This window comes from Muntiacus reevesi, chromosome X (assembly GCF_963930625.1).
Source record: "Muntiacus reevesi chromosome X, mMunRee1.1, whole genome shotgun sequence".
Lineage (NCBI taxonomy): Eukaryota > Metazoa > Chordata > Mammalia > Artiodactyla > Cervidae > Muntiacus > Muntiacus reevesi.
Window position 1 is genome coordinate 71,432,071 of NC_089271.1, and position 23,497 is coordinate 71,455,567.

The 23,497-nt window shown below is 38.0% G+C and overlaps 1 pseudogene; it reads left to right on the forward strand.

The window, feature by feature from the left end:
* The window catches only part of LOC136154532 (endogenous retrovirus group PABLB member 1 Env polyprotein-like), a 76,581-nt pseudogene that overhangs the window by 52,777 nt on the left and 307 nt on the right, over window positions 1-23,497 (forward strand).

Genomic DNA, 23,497 nt, shown 5'->3' on the forward strand with positions numbered 1-23,497 from the left:
TTCTAGGAGTCCATCTGCCAATGCAAGGAACATGGGGAGCCACCCCTGATCCAAGAAGATTCTACTAAGCTAAGATTCAACTAAGCTAGCATGTTGCAACTACTGAATTCCACACACTTTAGAACACATGCTCTGCACAGGAGAGCCACTACAATGAGAAGCCCATGCACTGCAACTAGAGAGTATCCCCTGCTCACCTCAACAAGAGAAACCCTATGTGCAGCAACAAAGACCCAGCACAACAAAAAATATTTAAAAAAAACAATAGAATAATATATTTTTGAAATATTTAAAATATGCTCTCACCCTCGCCCTTGCCTCCAACTTCAAGGTCAATATAGGTGTGAAGATCTTCTGTTTGGGTCTCCCACAATTGTGACACAAGCTCCACATTTGTGCTGATACCACGGACATTTACTAGTGGGTTATTCCATGGGTAAAATGGAAAATGGGTAGTTGGCACTTCCTCCAACTTTAGCTTTATGCTTATATTGGGTTGGCCAAAAAATTCATTCGGATATTTCTGTACTGCCTACTGAAAACCCAAATGAACTTTTGGCCAATCCAATATATTGCAATAAGTAATTAAATACTTAATTCTTATTTTTTTCTGTTTTCTTTGTGTGTGCTTTAAAATTTTTCCAACTTTATTGAAGTATAATTAACAAATATAAATTATATATATTTAAGATGTACAATGTGATAGTTTTATATATGGATACATTGTGATTAATTACCACAATCAAACTAATTAATATATCCATCATCTCACAAACTTCCTTGTGTGTGTGAGAAGAACACATAAGATCTATTTGTTAAGCAAATTTGAAGCATACAGTACAGTGTATTAATTACAGTCACCATGCTGTACTTTAGATCTCTAGAACTTACTCAATTGGTATAACTGAATGTACCCTGAGAATAATATTCCCCCATTTCCCAACCCTTCAGTACCTGGTAACCACCATTTTATTTCCTGATTTTATAAGTTTGATTTTTTTAGATTCTGTACATAAAAAAGATTATGCAGAACTTTTCTTTCTGAGTGTGCCTTATTTCACTTATAGTAATGTCTTCCAGGTTCATCCAGGTTGTTGCAATAGCAGAATTTGCTTATTTTAAAGACTGAATAGCATTGAGAGAGAGAGAGAGAGAGAGAGAGATAGGAGAAACTTATATATTAGGACACAATGTGATCCATATAGATATCACATTTTCTTTATGCATTCATTTGCCCATGGAGACTTAGGTTGATTCCATAAGTTGGCTATTGTGAATAATGCTGTAATCAACAGAAGAATGCAGATATCTCTTAAAGATTCAGATTTTATTTCCTTTGGATATATACCGAGAATTGGGGTTCCTGTATCACATGGTAGTTTTATTTATTTTTTGAGGACCTTCCATATTGTTTTCCATAATAACTGTACTAATTTACATTCTTACCAACAGTAAAAGTGCTCCTTTTGTACTTTTTTAAATTCTTTTTTTTCCAGCCTTACTGAAACTAAATCAAATTTTAAGATATTTAAAGCATGCAGAATGATGGTTTGATGTACATACACATTGTGAAAGGTTTCTTCCTATCAAGCTAATTAACACATTTATTAACTTATATGTTTTAATTTCTGTGACATTTAGGTTCCACTCTCAGCACATTTCAACTATACAATATAGTTTTCTCCCACGCCTCAGATCCTAGCAACCACTTTTCTACTCTTTGTATCTATAAATTCAACTTTTTAATTTTAGATTCCACATATAGGTGATATCATGCAGTATTTGTTTTTCCCTGTCTGGCTTATTTCACTTAGCATAATGTGCTCAGATTCATCCAAGTCATTGCAAATGACAGGATTGCCCTCCTTTTAAATGAATAATATTCCATTGTATATACCTATTCACCCACTGACAGACACACTAGGTTGTTTCCATACCTTGACTATTGTGAATAATACTGTTATGAACTTAGCAATACAGGTACCACTTTGTGGTAATTATTTCATTTCACCTAGCTATTTACTCAGAATTGGAATTGCTAGATTATACAAGAATTGTATTACTAATTTTTTGAGGAATCTTCACACTGTTTTCCATAGTGGCTGTACCCACATACAATGCCTCCAACAGTGCACAAAACTTCCCTTTGCCTCACATCTTCACCAGTATATGGTGTTTTGTCTTTTTTTATAATGGTCATCCTAACATGTATGAGATGATATATCATTATGGTTTAATTGCATTTTCCTGATGATTAGTGATTTTGAGCACCTTTGATGTATCTGATGGTCATTTGTATGTCTTAACAGGGTTTTCATAGGTTGGCTTCTTTTTTAATTTGTTTCAAGATATTTTTTGATTTCCCTTTTGATTTCTTTTGTGGCCCATTAATTGTTCAGGAATGTGTTGCTTAGTTTCCACATATTTGTAGATTTTCTAACTTTCTTCTTCTTGTTTATTTCTAGTTTCATATATTGTGGTCTGAAAAGATATTTGATATGATTTCAATTTCCTTAAATTTGCTGACTTGTTTTGTGCTGATATGTGCTGATATGATATATCCTCAGGAATGTTCTGTGTGTGCTTGAAAAGAATATGTATTCTGCTGCTGTTGAATGGAAAGACTGTTAGGTCCATTTGGTTTGCTCTATTTTTCAAGTCCATCATTTTCTTGTTGATTTTCTGTTTGAATAATCTTTTCATTGTTGAAAGTTGGGTATTGAAATCTACTATTATTCTAGTATTCTCTATTTCTCCCTTCAGATCTGTTAATATTTGCTTAATATGTTTAGTTGCTCCAATGATGGGTGGGTATATATTCATGATTTATATCTCCTTGATAGGTTGATCTTTGATCACTATATAGTGACCTTCCTTATCCTATTACTGCTTTTGTCTTAAAGTCTATTCTCTCTGATATAAGTATAGCTAGCATGTTTTCTTTTTGTTTTCACTTGTATGGAATATCTTTTTCCATCCCTTCCCTTTGTCAGTGTCTGTTCTGAAATTGATATGGGTGTTTCATAGGCATCATAGAGTGGTTTTTCCCGTCAATTCTGCCACTTTGTGGCTTTTTGTTAGTGAATTCAATCATTTTACATTTATTGTAATATTGGTATGTAAGTGTATAGTAATGCCATTTTATTAATTTCTTTCTGGTTGTTTTGTTTCCTTCTCCCTTTGTCTCCGCTGGCTTTCATTAATTGGTTAATTTTCATAGTAGTATACTCTGTTTCTCCTTTCCTCTTTTATTTGTGGGTGTACTCTAGGTGTTTTTTTTTCCCTGTAGTTACCTTGTGAATCATCCAAAACATGTAATAGATAAAACAGTCCTTTTTAGTCCTGTAGGAAGTCATTGTCAAATGCTTAAAAAAACTGCCATTTTACTCCTTCTTTTAATATTATTGATGCTATAATTTGTCTCTTTATATGTTGTGTATTTGTTAAAAACTAGTAGTAGCTACACTTATTTTTACTAGTTTTAATTTTTATAATATAATTAAGTGGTAAACACATCAACTATTGATAATGTCTAGTTACTGCTTTCTAAATCTATTTTTCACCATCACCAGTGTGTGTATACTTTTGTATGTTATTATGTCATTGATTAGTGTGCTTTCATTTCAGCTTGAAGAAATCCTTTCAGCATTTCTTGAGAGACAGGCCTAGTGAGGGTGAACTTTCTCATCTTTTGTTTACCTAGGAAACTCTTGTTTCTCATATCTGAAGGTTAATTTTAACAGATAAGGTACTCTTGGACAGCAATTTTTATGTTTCAACACTTTAAATGTGTCATGTCACTCTCTCCTGGCCTGCAGAGTTTTTTGTTTTTTGTTTTTCTGAGAAAACCACTCTTAGCCTAATGGGAGTTTCTTTGTGGGTCACTTTCTTTTCATCCCTGGCTGCTTTTATAATTCTTTATTTGTTGATTTTGACATTTATTATAATGACCATAGAGAAGGTCGTTTTGCACAGAGATAATCAGGTATCAGCTTAATGGGCTTGTATGTCTAAGTCTTTCCCAAGATTTGAGAAGTTCTCAGCTATTGCATCTTTAAATAAACTATCTGTCCCCTTCTCCTTCTCTTCTCCTTCTGGACTTCTACTATTTAAATATTTGACTTTCTGATAAAATCAGATAGCTTTCATAGGCTTTCTTTACTCTTTTTAAATCTTAATTTCCTCTTCTCATCTAATTTCTAAATTATTTATCCATTCCTATCCTCCAAGTAATTTATTGGTACTTCCACCCGATCTTCATTACTGTAGATGCTCTCTATTGCATTCATTTCATTCGTTGAATTCTTCAGGTACAAAATTTCAATTCCTTTATTTGTTTTTATTTTAGCCTCTGGTTAAGAAGTCTCTCTGTTAATTACATTTATTCCTAATTTCACTGAATCATATTTCATAATTTTCTTATAGCTCACTGAATTTCTTTTCAACAGCTATTTTGAATTATTTATCAGCTAGATCACAATAGTCTATGATTTGGGGTTTAGTAGCTGGAAATTATATTAATAATTATCATCTTATGATGACATTTTCTTGATTTTTTCCCTATAGCTTCTAGTTATGCATTCTGCTTCTGCATTGAGGTATCAGATATCTCTTTTGTTGTTTGGTCACTAAGTCATGTCAGACTCTTTCCTACCCCAGGGACTGCAACATGCCAGGCTTCTCTGTCCTTCACTATCTTCCTAGAGTTCACTCAAGTTCATGTCCATTGAGTCAGTGATGCCATCTGACTATCTCATCCTCTGTCACCCTCTTCTCTTCCTACCCTCAATCTCTCCTAGCATCAAGGTCTTTTCCATGAGTTGTCTCTTCGCATCAGATGCCCAAAGTATTGGTGCTTTGATTTCAGCATCAGTCCTTCCAATGAATACTCAGGGTTGATTTCCTTTAGGATTGACTAGTTTGATTTTTTTGCTGTCCAAGGGACCTTCAGTGTCTTCTCCAGCACCACAATTTGAAAGAATCAATTCTTGGGCACTCACCCTTCTTTATAGTCCAACTTTAACATCCATACATGACTACTGGAAAAACCATAGCTTTGACTATATGGACCTTTGTCGGCAAAGTGATGTCTCTTTGTCTAGGTTTGTTCATAGCTTTTCTTCCATGAAGCAAGTATATTTTAATTTCGTGACTGTAGTCGCCCTCTTCAGTGATTTTGGAGCCCAATAAACTAATATCTGTCAATGTTTCCACTTTTTCCCCATCAATTTGCCGTGAAGTGATGGGACTGGATGCCTTGATCTTAGGGTTTTTTAAAGTTGAGTTATAAGCCAGCTTTTTCAATATCCTTTTCCACCCTCATTAAGAGACTAACAGAGTTTTTCCAAGAGAACACACTGGTCATAGCAAACACCCTCTTCCAACAACACAAGAGATAAGCTTTTATGTCTTTGATCCTTTTATGTCTTTGATTAGAAACCTCTCTTTTGTTTTCCAGAAGATGGCACTATAGCTCAAGTTTATGATTTCTCCCTTTACCATCTGTGCCCTGTTTTTGGCTATGCTCGTTGTCTACCAGAGCTCTCAGGAGCTTACTCTCACAGGTGCACCTGAAAGCATACCCAAGAAGCAGCTAGCAGAATGGGAGGAGATGTGAGTCTAGCTTTTAGTGTATTTGGCTATTGCAGACATGGTAAGAAATTCCCCAGTGATGACACACCCAGAGGCACATGAGTGGACTTTCTACTGAGCACAGTTCTTTCAAAGTTATTTGAAATTCTTATCTGTCTCTTCTTCATTATCCTCCCTCTCTCCAGTCACGGTGCTCCCACCTTAGTACTTTAGATGCTGGTGGAGAAAAATGCATTTCTCCAGCTGCATCCCATCCAGCTGAAGTAGTCAGACCCTCTCTTATTGTCCCATTCTTTCACAGCAGGTTAGTCTCTACTAAATGAATAAGCTCCAGTCAGGGCCTTTTTGAGGGTAAGGAGGTGTAGAGAAATTTTCTGTTACCACTTCTTCTGGAATCAAACTTATTTTCGTTGTGGCAAAATGTGTATTTTTCTTGTTTATTTTTTTTTCCAATGATGTGTTGGAGTCTCCCTCTCCCTTCAGGAGGATTGCTGTTCTGCAAGTTTTCTTTCATGGATAAGTGCTCAACATTTACCCAATCCTTGTCAAACAGGACCAAGAGGAGTCCAGACAACACTGTTAGTCCTGTTGGTTCTGTGAAATGTATGGAGATTTGTCTGTCTCCTATCAGCTGCGCTGATGGATAAGATTCTTCTTGGTTCCTTTGGAGCTAAGGGCAAAGTCTGGAAATCCCCACAAAGCTGCCTTTGTTCACATATGGATACCTACTTTATTGATTAAAAAGTAGTTAGTAAAGGAGGAATGTCTTATGTCAAATTACTGACATCATTTTTTTTTTACTGACATCATTTTTAATCCATTTTGAGTTTATTTTGTTTACAGCTGAAGATAGGAGCCTTGTTTTAGTCTTATTCATGTGACTATACAGCTTTCCCACCAACATTTATTGAAGACACTCACCTTTACCCATTATATAGTCTTGGCACCTTTGCAGTAAATTAATTGACCATATATGCTATGCATGGGCTTATTTTTTAGGCTTTCCATTCTATTCCATTGTTCTATGTGTCTGTTTTCATGCCAATACCATATGCTTTTTGATACATAGTTGATTTACAATATTGCATTAGGTTCAGGTGTACAGTAAAGTGATTATGCATATATTTTTTCAGATTATTTGCTATTGTAAGTTATTTCAAGATATTGAATATTTTACCCTGAATTATATGGTAAATCCTTGTTGCTTATGTATTTTATATACAAAAATGTGTATCTGTTAATCCCATACTCTTTAAGTTATCCCCTCACTTTCCCCTTTGGTAGCCATAAGTTTGTTTCCTATGTCTATGGGTCTGTTTCTGTTTTTAAATAGGTTCTTTTTATTATTTTTTAGATTCCACATGTAAGAGATGTCACATAATATTTTCTTTGACTTACTTCATTGGTATGATATTCTCTAGGTCACCCATGTTGCCACAAATGGCAACATTTCATCCCTTTATATGGATGAGTAATATTATCTCATGTATATATGTGCCACATCTTCTTTATCCACTCATCATGGACATTTAGGTTGCTCCCATGTATTTGCTATTGTAAATAGTGTTGCTATGAACATTGGATTGCATGTATCTTTTAAACTTAGAGTTTTAATTTTTTTCCAGATATATGTCCAGGCGTAAAATTGCTGGATATTTTACCACACTGTTTTGATTACTGTGAAATAATCTGAAAGCACGAGTCGCTCTGACATGTCCTACACTTTGCAACCCTATGGACTCTAGCCCGCCAAGCCCCTCTATCCATGGAATTCTCCAGGCAAGAATACTGGAGTGGATAGCCATTCCCTTCTCCAGGGGATCTTCTCAGCCCAGGAACTAAACCCGAATCTCCTGCATTACAGAAAGATTCTTTATCATCTGAGCTACCAGGGAAGCTATTTTGATAGCTTTGTAATATGGCTTTAAATCGGAAAATGTAATGTCTCCAGCCTGATAAAAGTTTTTAAAGATTGCTTTGGCTATCCACTGTTGTTTTCTTATTAAAGTATAAACAATTTACAATGCTGTAATAGTTTTTGGTGTACAGTAAGGTGATTTAAAGACAATAGGTATTTTTCAGTCCTCATATTATCTTTCTGTAACATTTATATAATTGAATTTTCCTTTTTTGACATATTCATTCTCTAGATTTCTTGATATTGTCCTACTTCCCAGATTATTTATTCATCTCCTATCTATATGATCATTTAGCTTCAGTCTTGTCTGTGGACTCTTCACCTTTCCCATACGTTTAAATTTTAGAATTTCTTAGAGCCCAGACCTTGGCTCTCTCTTTCATATTCTTTCCTTAAGTAAACTCACCCAGACCCATGAATTCTATTGACTTTCTAAAATAATTTACTAAAACATACTCTAATATTATTTGATCAAAGTTATTAATTCTGAGTATTTCATTTTGAAAACCCTAAACTCAGTATAGGTGAATTTTGCTAGATAATAAAGTCCCCTAAGAAATGAAATGTTGATTGTTCCTGCTTTTTGAGGTATATTTAGAATTATAAATTATGTATCTTTACTGAATACATTCATGTGATTGAGAGAGAGACTGTTAAAACTTAGGAAAATAACTACTTGAAGTAGAATATATGTCTTTGGATAAGTGCAGAATTTTAATATTTGTCCTCAAAAATATTTCTAAAAAACTAACATAAGGACTGTGTGCATGTGTGTTTAGTAGTTCAGTCATGTCCAACTCTTTGCAACCCTTTGGAATGTAGCCTATTAGGATCCTCTGTCTATGGGTTTTTCCAAGTAAAAATACTGGAGTGGATTGCCAAGCCCTCCTTCAGGGGATCCTCCTGACCCAGGAATCAAAATCTCATTTCCTGTGTCTCCTGCATTGCAGGTGGATTCTTTACCTGCTGAGTGTCAGGGAATGTTTAACAGTAGGATTCCTGTGTGCTGTTTCCTATCTCTCTTGAGCCCTCTGTTCCTTATTAGTCCCTGTCAGGGGCAAGAGGAGCAGGCAAGCCACTCCCAGAATGGATATCAAAAAGATGGGATGCTTGCATAGGATTTCCTTCATTAGCTTTTCCATTTGGTGAAAGATTATTTATGAACCCATTTTGATATGGATCACCTTTTGGCCTTATGGCCTCTATTGCTCCTTGCTTCCTTGGTAACTTGTAAAGTCTGGTCTCTTGATCTTTATCTGAAGAAACTACCTTGTTTTACGATATATATACTCTTACAGAATTCAATAAAGCACCCTTGCTCCACCAAAGACTTGGGTCCCCATGTCCTTCTCTCTCTTTCTCTCTCTCTCTCTCTCTATTTCTGGCTGATTCCCTGGAACGTGAATGCTGGCTGAGTAATCCAGGGAATATTAGCCTCTTTCCTTCTTTCACTTTGTTATCGTCAACTCTGGACCACCAGGTTCTGGTCCATTAAAAGACCCCAACAAGTGGCACCCAAACAGGGACCTGGTATATGCAGCACTTTGGACAGAGTGACTCAGGGCCTGTTGAGGTAGGTAAGTACAAGAACATGGGTCAAATGGCTGGAAAGCCCCACCACTTTTCTACTTTACTTCATAATTTATTTAAAGTTCAGGGACTTTCAGTTTCATGCCAGCGAATAGAGGCTTGCCTTCAAACAATAGGTGAACATAATCCCTGGTTCCCTGATGAAGGCGATTTTGATTTAGAAATTTGACACTGGGTCAATGAGAATGTTGAACGAGCCATCAGACAGGGAAAAAATATTCCAATTGATTTCTGGCCCCTGTGGGCTCTCATTAAAGCTGTAATTCTGCCATTTCAAGGCAAATCTAGCCTTCCCGATATTCGACAACAGACAGAACACTTATTACATGAATATGAGTTAGATGATGAAACTTAACAAAAGGCCCAATTAGAACAACATAAAATATTTCAGAATTTTCCCACAAGACCTGCTCCAAATGCTCCTCCTCTGCCAACAGGCACGAATTCAAAAGTCTCTCCTTTACTAGAACCTAATGATTCTAACAATGTCTCTCCTGAGACACTTTTTGACACCAAAACTGGCAATACTTTTCTGGATAATAATGATGAGCCCTTAGCACAAACTCATATTTGCAAAAAAATTGCTACCTACTCACTCTCCTTTGTGACAGAGGCTCTCTGAATTGCTGGCTTTGAAATCAAAAGTCTCTGAAGCCAATGGTTTTTCTGCCTTTCCAGTTTTAAGAAATGCTGACACTCAAGGGCAAATAATACCTCAATATGAAGGTATTAACTTTTTTCACATGCCACAAATGAAAAAGGCTGTAACTATGTATGGCCCACATTCACCTTTTACTAGAGAGATTCTAAATGCTATTGCATCTTCTATTGGAACCTTTATTCCCTATGATTGGTGAATTTTACTAAAAGCACTCCTTAAACCAGGAGACTATCTTCAATGGACAATGTGGTTTCAAGATATAGCCAGAGATCATGCTAACAAAAACGCTCGAGCTGGTGCTCCCCCAAACCAAATTGCTTTTGAAATGTTAACTGGCACTGGACAATTTGACACTATAGAAGCTCAAATACAGTGCCCTCCTTTGTTGCATGAACAACTAAAAACAGTGACTGTTGGGGTTCTTTAATGGGCTGGAACCTGGTGGTCCACAGTCGATGATGAGAAAGTGAAAGAAGGAAAGAGGCTAATATTCCCTAGTTTACACGGAGAACCAATAAAGCTCTTGGCACAGAGCTTGCACTGCTTCACGTAGGTACCAGGCACCCTCTCGAGGGGGTGAAGGCACAGTGCGCCTTCTTGAGAGGGTCTTAGAAGCCTGGGCAAGAAAGTGAGCTCAGTGGGCCTCCATGCTCCAAAGAATTAGCCTGAAAGAGAGAGAGAGAGAGAGAGAGAAAAGAAAGACATGGGATCCCAGGCTCTGATGGGATACCAGCCTTAAATGATTTTCTTCTTGACCATTAAACACTCCTCTCTAGAATACCTACCAGACGTTTTGGGCCCCTGCCCCCACAAACTTTTGGTCTTTTACTTGGCCGATCTAGTTTGACTTCTAAGGAAATTACTGTTCACCCTGGAGTAATTGATTCATATTATAAAGGAGAAATTCAAATTATGATGTCATCTCAGATTTTATGGCAATTCAAAAAGGGGGAGAAAATTGCTCAATTACTCCTTTTACCTTACATTTCTATTAACTCCTCTAATGTAAGGACAGGCGGATTTGGTAGTACAGATCAAAAACAGTCCTTCTGGATATCATTGGTATCTGAATTTGCCCAACTGAATATAAATATCAAAATTAATGGTAAAAGATTTTCTGGTCTCCTCAATACTGGATCTAATACTACTATTATATCCAAACATTTATGGCCCAATCCTAGCCTATTAAAAAAAAAAAAAAAAACACCCTTGCCAAATTGGAGAAATTTCTCAAACCAAAGTACTACAAGTTTGTCAAAGTGTTCAAAATCTACCAATGTGAGGGACCAGAAGGCCAACCTGAAACATTAAAACCTTATGTGATAGATGCACCCCTTAATTTAATAGGAAGGGATTTACTTATGCAATGGCAAAATTAGATTTACATTCCACATTTTTCCTAGGGGCCACTGCTCATTTAACAAATAATACAATTATTAAATTGGCTCAGATGGCAAAGCATCTGTCTACAATGTAGGAGATCTGAGTTCCATCCCTGGGTCGGGAAGATCCTCTGGAGAAGGAAATGGCAGCCCACTCAAGTACTCTTGCCTGGAAAATCCCATGGACAGAGGAGCCTCTTGGGCTATAGTCCATGGGGTCTCAAAGAGTCGGACATGACTGAGTGACTCCACCACCACCACGACTCCACCACCACAATTATTAAAATAACATGGAAGAATGACGAACCTGTTTGGACAGAGTAGTGGCACCTTATGAAAGAGAAACTACAGGTTGCTAAAGAACTTATAGATACACAATTAGAATTGTATAGATACACATATCGAGGAATCCTGCTCCCCTTGGAATTTTCCTTTTTTTGTTATAAAAAAGAAATCTAACAAATTGTGTCTCTTAACTGACCTTAGAAAAGATAATGCTTCTATGAAACCTATGGGTACATTACAACCAGGAATCCCATCACCTACAACTATTCCTCAAAACTGGCACATTATTATTATTGATTTACAAGATTGCTTTTTAAATATACCTCTACACCCTTTAGACACAGAGAGATTCACTTTAACTCTCCCTTATCTTAATCATATCGATACCAAAAGACTGCACTGACTCAAGGATGATGAATTCTCCCACATGTGTCAGTATTACATAGCTAAAGCCCTTGAGCTTGTGTGAAAATAATTTCCTGACTTTCTTGTTATCCATTATATGGATGATATAGTTTCCAGCTCCATCCGTTTTAGAAACTCAACATATGTTTGATATAGCTCAACAATGCTTAAAAAACTCTGGATTAATCATTGCCCCTGAAAAAAATTCAAACCTCTACTTCTTATCATTACTTAGGATTTGTTGTTAATAGATAACGTATTACTCCCCAACTAACTCAGATTCGTACTGATAAATTATCAATCTTAAATGATTTTCAGAAACTCTTAGGTGATATAAATTGGATTAGACCCTCTTTGGGCATTGCTAATTATCCTGGAATGTGAAGTCAAGTGGGCCTTAGAAAGCATCACTATGAACAAAGCTAGTGGAGGTGATGGAATTCCAGTTGAGATATTTCAAATCTTGAAAGATGATGCTGTGAAAGTGCTGCACAAAATACGCCAGCAAATTTGGAATATTCAGCAGTGGCCACAGGACTGGAAAAGGTCAGTTTTCATTCCAATCCCAAAAAGAGGCAATGCCAAGGAATGCTCCAACTACACCACAATTGCACTCATCTCACATGATAGTAAAGTAATGCTCAAAATTCTCCAAGAAAGGGTTCAACAATACGTGAACCATGAACTTACAGATGATCAAGCTGGATTTAGAAAAGGCAGAGGAACAAGAGATCAATTTGCCAACACCCATTGGATCATCGAAAAAAAAAAAAGAGAGTTCCAGAAAAATATCTATTTCTGCTGTGTTGAATATGCCAATGCCTTTGACTCTGTGGAGCACAACAAACTGTGGAAAATTTTTAAAGAGATGGGAACACCAGACCACCTGACCTACCTCCTGAGAAATCTGTATGCAGGTCAAGAAGCAACAATTAGAACTGGACATGGAACAACAGACTGGTTCCAAATCGGGAAAGGAGTACATCAAGACTGTATATTGTCATCTTGCTTATTTAACTTATATGCAGAGTATACCATGAGAAATGCTGGACTGGATGAAGCACAAGCTGGAATCAAGATTGCCAGGAGAAAAAGCAATAACCTCAGATATGCAGATGACACCACCCTTATGGCAGAAAGTGAAGAGGAACTAAAAATCCTCTTGATGAAAGTAAAAGAGGAGAGTGAAAAGTTGGCTCAAAGCTCAACATTCAGAAAACTAAGATCATGGCATCTGGTCCCATCACTTCATGGGAAATATATGGGGAAACAATGGCTGACTTTATATTTTGGGGCTCCAAAATCACTGCAGATTGTGATTGGAGCCATGAAATTAAAAGAGGCTTACTCCTTGGAAGGAAAGTTATGACCAAACTAGACAGTATATTAAAAAGCAGAGATATTACTTTGCCTACAAAGGTCCGTCTAGTCAAGACTATGATTTTTCCAGTGGTCATGTATGGATGTGAGAGGTGGACTGTGAAGAAAGTTGAGTGCCGAAGAATTGATGCTTTTGAACTATGGTGTTGGAGAAGACTCTTGAGAGTCCCTTGGCCTGCAGGGTGATCCAACCAGTCCATCCTAAAGAAGATCAGACCTCGGTGTTCATTGGAAGGACTGATACTGAAGCTGAAACTCTAAAATTTTGGCCACCTCATGCGAAGAGTTGACTCATTGGAAAAGACCCTGATGCTGGGAGGGATTGGGGGCAGGGGGAGAAGGGGATGACAGAGGATGAGATGGCCAGATGGCATCACCGACTCGATGGACATAAGTTTGAGTAAAGTCTGGGAGTTTGTGATGGACAGGGAGGCTTGGTGTGCTGTGATTTGTAGGGTCACAAAGAGTCAGTTACGACTGAGCGACTGAACTGAACTGAACTGAATTATCAAGTGACTAATCTATTTAATATTTTGAAAGGAGATCCTGAATTAAAAAGTCCCTGAGTACTTTCTCAAGAGGCATGAGAGGAACTCTATTCGGTACAAAATAAATTACAAAAACAATTTTTTACTCGCATTAGACTAGATCTACCTTTAGAACTATTTGAACTCCCCTCTCTCCATTCTCCAAGGGACTTCTTGCCCAACAAGAATACCAAATAGAATGGACCTATACCCATTTTAGGGAAATAAAGTCACTTACACCCTACCTTGATTTATTTGCTTTAATCATTATCAATGGAAGAAATAAGACTAAAGCTCTAATTGGCTACAACCCCCATAAAATTGTGATCAGTTTAGTTCAGTTCAGTTCAGTTGCTCAGTCGTGTCCGACTTTTGCGACCCCATGAATTGCAGCACTCCAGGCCTCCCTGTCCATCACAAACTCCCAGAGTTTACTCAGACTCATGCTCATCAAGTCGGTGATGCCATTCAGACATCTCATCCTCTGTCGTCCCCTTCTCCTCCTGCCCCCAATCCCTCCCAGCATCAGGGTCTTTTCCAATGAGTCAACTCTTCGCCTGAGGTGGCCAAAGTATTGGAGTTTCAGCATCAGCATCAGTCCTTCCAATGAACACCCAGGACTGATCTCCTTGCAGTCCAAGGGACTCTCAAGAGACTTCTCCAACACCACAGTTCAAAAGCATCAATTCTTCGACACTCAGCCTTCTTCACACTCCAACTCTCACATCCATACATGACCACTGGAAAAACCATAGCCTTGACCAGATGGAACTTTGTTGGCAAAGTAATGTCTCTGTTTTTTAATATGCTATCTAGGTTGGTCATTACTTTCCTTCCAAGGAGTAAGTGTCTTTTAATTTCATGGCTGCAGTCACCATCTGCAGTGATTTTGGAACACCCAAAAGTAAACTCTGACACTGTTTCCACTGTCTCCCCATCTATTTCCCATGAAGTGATGGGACCAGATGCCATGATCTTAGTTTTCTGAATGTTAAGCTTTAAGCCACATTTTCCCCTCTCCTCTTTCACTTTCATCAAGAGGCTTTTTAGTTCCTCTTCACTTTCTGCCATAAGGGTGGTGTTATCTGCATATCTGAAGTTATTGAGATTTCTCCTGGCAATCTTGATTCCAGCTTGTGCTTCTTCCAGCCCAGCATTTCTCATGATGTACTCTGCATATAAGTTAAATAAGCAGGGTGACAATATACAGTCTTGACGTACTCCTCTTCCTATTTGGAACCAGTCTGCTGTTCCATGTCCAGTTCTAACTCTTCCTTCCTGAACTGCATACAGGTTTCTCAAGAGGCAGGTCAGGTGATCTGATATTCCCATCTCTTTCAGAATTTTCCACAGTTTATTGTGATCCACACAGTCGAAGGCTTTGGCATAGTCAATAAAGCAGAAATAGATGTTTTTGTGGAATTCTCTTGCTTTTTTGATGATTCAGCAGATATTGGCAATTTGATCTCTGGTTCCTCTGCCTTTTCTAAAACCAGCTTGAACATCTGGAAGTTTGTATTGCTGAAGCCTGGCTTGAAGAATTTTGTGCATTACTAGTGTGTGAGATGAGTGCAATTGTGGTGTAGTTGGAGCATTCTTTGGGATTGCCTTTCTTAGGGATTGGAATGAAAACTGACCTTTTCCAGTCCTGTGGTCACTGCTGAGTTTTCCAAATTTGCTGACATATTGAGTGCAGCACTTTCACAGCATCATCTTTCAGGATTTGAAATATCTCAACTGGAATTCCATCACCTCCACTAGCTTTGTCCGTAGTGATGCTTTCTAAGGCCCACTTGACTTCACATTCCAGGATGTCTGGCTCTATCTCAATTCGAGAATGCCTTACAAACTTCTACTCTTTTCCAAATAGTTTTTCTGTAATATTTTGGAGAAATTTCATTTCATTATCCTTCTAACAAGCTATGGAATTTCTTCAAAAATACTGAATTTAGTATTTCCCACATCGTCAGCCCACAACCTACACCTCAAGCTGAAGTTTTCTCTATTATTGGGACTAAAAACGCCAAAGCAGCATTCTGGTCTCTCATGGAATATAAAGTCTTTTACACTAAATTGAATTCTGCACAAGAAAATGAATTATATGCTCTTATTCAAGTTATTTGCCTACATTCTTACCCCATTTATATAGTCTCTGATTCCTTATATTCAGTTTTTGTATTAAAAAATATAGAAATCTCCACCATAAACTCCAATCAACCTATTATTCAACAACTCTTTATCAAACTAAAAGCTGTTATTAGAAACTGCAATTCTCCCATTTATATTACACATATTTGAGCACATTCTTACCTTCCCAGCCCCATGACTCATGGTAATGTGCAGGCTGATAAACTGGTTTCCTTTGCTACTCTGGAGGAACAGCATGCTCTGTTATACACCAGTGCTGGCTCCCTACGCCAGCTATGGAAAATCCCATACCTCCAGGCTAAAGAAATTATTAATAATTGCTCTACTTGCAGATCCCCTCATCTTTGACCCATTGCACAAGGTATGAATCCTCACGGTTTGCAACCTAATGAACTATGGTAAATGGATGTAACTCATTGCCCTGAACTTTCTCCATCTTCTTCCCTACACGTCTGTATTGACACAAAATCTTCTTTTATCTGGCCACACTATTTCACGGTGAGAGTACCCAACACGTTATAACTCACTTATTAACTTGTTTTGCTGTAATGGGAATGTCTAGCTCTATTAAAACAGACAATGGCCCTGCCTATGTTTCTAGACACGTTAAACAATTTTTGCAATCATTTTCTATTAAACACATCACAGGTATTCCTTATAATCCACAGGCACAAGGAATAGTCAAGTTGTTAGGGGAAGCACACTGATTGAAACCGCCCACCCTGGCCAGGCACCATAGTAACCATTTGCTTGAATTGTTTTATGACAGGAGATCCTGATAAGGAATACAGAACTAATAAGCCACCACCAACCGGAAGAGCTCAGGAAAGGTCAAAAGGAAACACCACGTGTCTGTCCACTTCCCAGAATCCCTCTTGCTAGCATCCATCTTGGCTGAACACTGCGTGCGCCACCAGGAAAGACTCTGAATTAGAATGACTGGCCAAAGACTACCCGGAAACGAATCCCATCACCATAAAACCCAAGGCTGTGAGCCATGCGGCAGAGCAGTTCTCCTGGGTTCCCTTACCCTCCTGCTCTCCACCTGGGTGCCCTTTCCCAATAAAATCTCTTGCTTTGTCAGCACATGTGTCTCCTCAGACAATTCATTTCTGAGTGTTAGACAAGAGCCCAGTTTCAGGCCCTGGAAGGGGTCCCCCTTCCTGCAACAAATGGTGACTCTGTTGGGACTCTTCTTCACTGAGACTGACATCCTGACCACTCGGGGTACTCAGGGGCCAGCTTGCCTGCCAATGGACCAGACCCAGTGGCCGCGACTGGGACCCTTTTGTCCCTGGCCTCCTCCTGACGCGGGCCACTGGCCAGAGTGCCCGACCAGTAAGGAACAAGAGATTTTATTGACCTCTCTCCCCTTCCCTCTCTCTTTCCTCTCCTTAGCCCTTCCTATCCTTCCCGTTTTTCTAGTCCCCCAGTCCTGGACGCAGGAATCTGGTCGAAGGGCCTCAGCCTGAGCTGTGGATTGGAGACTGATCACCTACTCTTGGCAGAGAACTCGAATTCTGGTCTGGTTTCTGGTAGGGCCGAGTTTCAGTCCTCCCTTCTCTGGAAGCCCAGGGAAAAGTCCCGTAATGCCTGGGTATCTGTAGGTGGCAGGAGACATCTGTAAGGCCACCCCTTTTGCCCCTCTTTCCCGCCTCCTCCTCCTCCTTCTTTCAACCTGGCTTCCTTTCCTCCTTTTGAAATCTTTGAAGACATCTGAAGTTCTGTGTCTCTAAAGAAGGTTTTCTGAGAGACTGCATTCTTGTATTTAAGGGAGTGTCTGATGAGGACTGCCAGGTTTATATGTGTGTGTTTTAACTCTGTTCTGTGTTGTGATTTGTGACGGCCATTTTGCTTTGTCTGGCCACCATTTAGACCTGCCGCCATTTTGTTAGAACTTGATTTTCTTTCCCTGTGCCTTGAGACCATGGCTCTCAGGAACACTTATCTAGACCATCTCTAACTCCTGAGACTGAGAGAAAAAGGAAAAGAGCCTTTTAAAATGTTATTTATTTAAATTTTATATTGTAATATCTAATTCCTGACCAAACTTAGAGAATGAAGCTAGATCTTGCACTGTGTCTGTCTAAATATGTTTTGGTATGCTTTGTCTCTGGGTAATATTTTTAGGTTAATTTGTAAATTAGCTCTATTTAATTGGCTTAAAAAAGGTAAGTGCTTACAAATCAAATAATTCTAAATTAAACAATAAATTCCAGGTTTAGGTGAACTGGGAAATATTCAGTACTAAATACCTGATATTAATGTTTGTTTGTTGATCTATCTAATATAGACATGTCTTAGAGTAATTAACATCAAGTAGAATATTTTCATTGTACCTAGGTTTAATATAAGTTAAATATTATACCTATTACTAGTTTGTCAACAAAGAAATTACCTCGAGTGAAAAAACTTCTAAAAGAATGTAAATGAGGTATGAGTTTGTATATAAACTCTATTAAGAATAATTATTCTTTAAGAATATCTGTCTACAATGGTCTCCCCAGATTGGCGTAACTTGAATTTCTAAGGGTTGTGCTAAACTAAGTATTGGAAGTCTATTAAATAATTACGTCATTTCCAAATGAAATAAGGTTTTGAAACATTTACTACTAAACACTGATTTCCTTTTACAGAAAAACTAAACAGATTTGGGACTATAAATGAATAATGTTTGATGCCATCCTAAAATGTTTTAAGAAAGCAAGGGTTTTAGAAATTGTCACTGGTATTTATGCTCACCAATCTATAAAATGCTAATATAAAAGTTAGCTCTTGGCTGCTAAAGGAAAGCAGGAAGTGTGCTTTCAGTAAAAAAGTATGAAAAAATACTAAAAAGAGTTATGCATGATCAGGATTTTCTAAAATTGGATTACAATTAGTTAGATGAGTGGATTTTGTTAGGAATGACATGGTTGTAAGAAAACTGCTTAGAGCCAATTAGGTCCAAGATGGCTGAGCTGACTTTCACTAGACCTTGAGCCTTGGTATTTATGCCCATTGTGACATATCAACAAATTAATGATACAGCCATCAACACTGACTAAATCTGACCAAATGTTCTAAACGCTTTTAATTGATCTTTTTGATAAAAATTCCTAAATCAAATTCTTTTTAAATTCCTTTGACCTCTAGCTAACTTTGGGGTGCTTCAGAGGGCCCCTGAAACATCCCAAAGAGAGATATTAAGCTGTGTTTATTTGGTTGGTTAAATTACATGAAAAAGATTATCAGATGAGCAATAAATCTGCTCATGTTATAATGTATGGTAAAATTACTAATACAGATATCCTAGAGATTATATGGAGTTCTTAACATTTTGAGATGTCTTGGTGTTCTAATGAGAAACCTGATGACTTCACAAAAGTTAACAAAGAACTAAATGAACCAGCGAATATGCTTATAACTTTTATGGTTTCTATATGAAAAATTACAGGTTTGAATCTTGTGTTTTCCAGGAGTAAGGAAAACATTCCTCTCAAACTAATTATTAAAATAATTTGGTAAAGTTATACATTATGAACAAAACAATCATATTTTCTCTATATATGACTCCTCCAGAAATTTGAAACTCTTAGGTTTCCAGTAAGTTTATCAAATGAGCTAGGAAGGTTATCTCACTAACAGGTACAAAAATCTCAAGGAATTTTTGAGACCTTAAAAAGGGAAGAGTTCACCTAGATTTGTTAGGCAAAATCTGTGATAAGCCTTTGGCGTGAGTTTCCCAGCCCTGTTTTATATTAAAAGTTCAGTCTGAGATTCTATAAGTGTTTCAGCAAAATAAAAAGTCTATAATCAATTATGGTTATATAAATCATCAGGCCAAAATTAGTGAGAACAAACCTATTTTTCAAACAAACTAGCCTTAATTTGGTTATATTTGATAAAAATGAGGGTAACTTTAGAGAGAAAAAGATATTTCAAAAAATGTTAAATTCCAGTTTGTTAATGGAGGTCTGCATGTAGTAAGACTCATTTCTTGGATAGTTCTTTGCTGTTATGTGATATTAATGCAAAATTTAATTGAATTCTTAAAGAACACCCTAAGTTTGTTTCTGAAGCTTATCTCAGTAATCTATCTTTGGATGAAGATCAGATGCCTCATGACCTGCAACCCGGACTGGAAAAAGACATAATTTAAGGGACTGTCTCCAACCTGAATGGAAGGACTTTTTATCAGGTACTCTTAACTAGCTCATGCACAATGAAACTGGAGGGAAATTAACTCTTAGATTAATTCCCACTTCCAAAGGCCCCTACACTGAATTGGTCTATAGAGAAGACAGCTGACCTGATCTAACCTTAAAATGATGCTCAAACAGGAGAAACTACAGTACGCCAGGATGAGAAGATAATGACATCAGAGGTAGACAGCTTGTCCAAGATGCTGGACCTGATTCGTATGATCATTTATAATGTTTTCTTGACTTCTTAGACATTTGCATATAAATCAAATGCTTTTCTATCATAGGCCTGATCCTATGCTAGTTTTAGAAATCAATCCAATTGTTGGGTTTGTGGCCAATTACCTGTGTCTATCTCTGGGTTACTTTAGTAAATTTCTCTACTACAAGGCTCTAACTGGTTGGCCCTGAGAAAATTCACTTAAAAATAAAATTATAGTCGTATTCAGGTCACTGTGATATTACTAGATGGGATCCGGGTCAAATAATAATGCCTGCTCTGACTCTGGCCATAATTTGAGCTTTTTTCTATTACTCAAGCTTAATCAGAGCAACAAGAAAAGTTTCAGCAAAAGAGAAAGAAATCTCCCACTATTATGAGAAGGATTTATATAGATAACACCAGGCTATGGTAATTTAGGTTTAAAGTCTCCTCTGTGTTGGAAACAATTAAATCATACTAAGGATAATCAGTCTAGTAACACTAGAAAACTGGGTTATGTGCCTTATAGACAGTGGTGCCAATGCATAATTTCCCTGAAAGATAAAGATTCGTACAGAGTAGACTAAGTCAGATGACCTGAGATATACTGGGCTACATCTAATGGAAGCTCTTAACTTAAGTTTTACTTGTGACTTTACTAATACTGCTGGCTATGTTCTTTGTATTTCACCTGTTTTACAAAACTGCTGTTTCTTACACTGCCAAATGTGTGACTGAGACCTCTGATAGAATAATATATAGTTCCCTATGAGATTGATGATGATAACAGTGTAACTCTAGATATGAGAAAAAGCAACAAGAGGGAATGTTTTCCTGGACCAAGAGGCTAGTAAGGCAAGTGGTCCAGAGAATTTTGGATATTGTTTTATGGCCTAGTCCAGTAACAGCACATTGAGTGGCCTGTCAATAAATTTTTGCCAAACCTGAGAATGGACATTCTCAGCACCATGGAATAAAATGGCCATGAAACGCCTCCCTCAAAATCATGGTCAAGTTTGTGAGCAAAAAGGGGCTCTGCCAACTGAAGATTCACACTTGCCATCTGCATCTACAGAGACTAAATCATGGCCACTGCAACTGCTGACTTTCAACGGCCCTGAAAAGAGTTCAGGGTGAAAATCAAGAATGAGGCACTCTGTGCTCTAAAAAAAACTGGCAGAACAGGCCTTCAGATAGTTAGATCTTTTCAGGAGATTTTATGAGCCCCAATTCTTGCATCTTCTCATACCTAGAGAAACACTGACATAATTAATGGTGATATCTGCTTTGGCTATTAATAAAAATTTTACAATTAAAAATCAAAATAGAGTATTCAGCTATGGTTCAGACATCCTGAGAAATAACCAGGTGTTACTATGGGTGTGGTTTCAGATTAAACATTGTATTGCTAAACACTTGAGTTTTCTGAGTCATGTCAGGCTTAGATGCCACCATTCTCAAAACAATGTCTGCTGGAAGCTAGTAACTTATACCTTAATTTTTATAAAACTAGGTAACTGGCCACCTGGCTAAAAGTCTCCCTGAAGTGCCAGGTCCAGACTGGATTTCGGACTATTCTTCTAAAAAAAAAAAAAAAAAGAGAGATTTATTTTGTCTACTAAAATTCCAGTTTTCCCTCCTCCAGCTACTACTATTTGGGTCTGTTACAACAAAATGGCAGACCAAGAGATTGAGATTTTAATCATAAAAGGCTCAGATCTAGGACTTGGAACTCAGGAATATTTCCAATTCAGTGTCTCTTCTCCAAGCTGAGGCAGTCCTATGCCCCATTTTGACAAGAAGTCATCACAGTCATAGTTGCCTTGTTCCCTAAATTAAAACTGAGCAGGACTCTGTGGGGTGGTGACTCTGGAGTACAGATCTGCTGTGTGTTCTCCATTTCTTATCTGTAAGATATAGGCTTGATTCAGCCTCCTTGACCTTCCCTGAGTTCCAAAGGGTAGATTCAAATGATTGCTAATCAGGGAAGGGAGGGAATACAGAAACAGGAGAAACAATCAAATGGTGGTTCAGCCTTGAGACAGGGTCCTAGTTCCTACTCAAAGAAATATGCATAACAATGTCTTTTGAGTTCTTCTACAGAACTGGAGCCCCCACCCAAGTGGAAGATGGTAACTTCAGACTAAACACAAGATTTGTGGAGCACAGTTTTGTTGCTTCACCACCAGCCAATAAAAAAAAAAGTCACAAACCCTGCAGCCCTCACCCAAAACGTTGCCTCCTGTTTCTGGGGACCAGTAATGACCATCCTTTTAGGTCTATTTGGCCCCTGTCTATTTTATCTCTGAGAGGCGCCAACAGTTTCAAACTAAAATGCTGTTATTACAAGGGTGAAAGCTGGTTTCAGATGTGGAACACTCCAACTTAGATCAGGTAGAGAGAGACTTCTGCTCTGCTAGGCAGGCCTACGCCCAGGCACAGCAGGAAGAAGTTACAGAAGAAAGAGATCTCTGCCCCAATTCCCAAGAAGCATCTTGAGTATGAAGTCTCTCAGGGGGGAGTTGTTAGGGGAAGCACACTGATTGAAACCGCCCACCCTGGCCAGGCACCTTAGTAACCATTTGCATGAGTTGTTTTATGACAGGAGATCCTGATAAGGAATACAGAACTAATAAGCCAGCACCAACCGGAAGAGTTCGGGAAAGGTCAAAAGGAAACACCACGTGTCTGTCCACTTCCCAGAATCCCTCTTGCTAGCATCCATCTTGGCTGAGCGTTGCGTGCGCCACAAGGAGAGACTCTGAATTAGAATGATTGGCCAAAGACTACCCGGAAACGAATCCCATCACCATAAAACCCAAGGCTGTGAGCCATGCGGCAGAGCAGTTCTCCTGGGTTCCCTTACCCTCCTGCTCTCCACCTGGGTGCCCTTTCCCAATAAAATCTCTTGCTTTGTCAGCACATGTGTCTCCTCAGACAATTCATTTCCGAGTGTTAGACAAGAGCCCAGTTTCAGGCCCTGGAAGGGGTCCCCCTTCCTGCAACAGTGTGAGCACTTCACACACTAAAATTGCAAATTAGCAAATTAAAAAAAGGGGGAATACACAGGAACACTACTGTCTTCCTTATCTAAAGCAAACTTTACTAGATTCCAACATAAGTTATTCTCTAAACCTATAACTATTGTTAATACAGCTTTATTTGTTTTAAATTTTTTAAACTTACCACAAGGAGATATCTTGACAAGAGCAGAAAAACATTT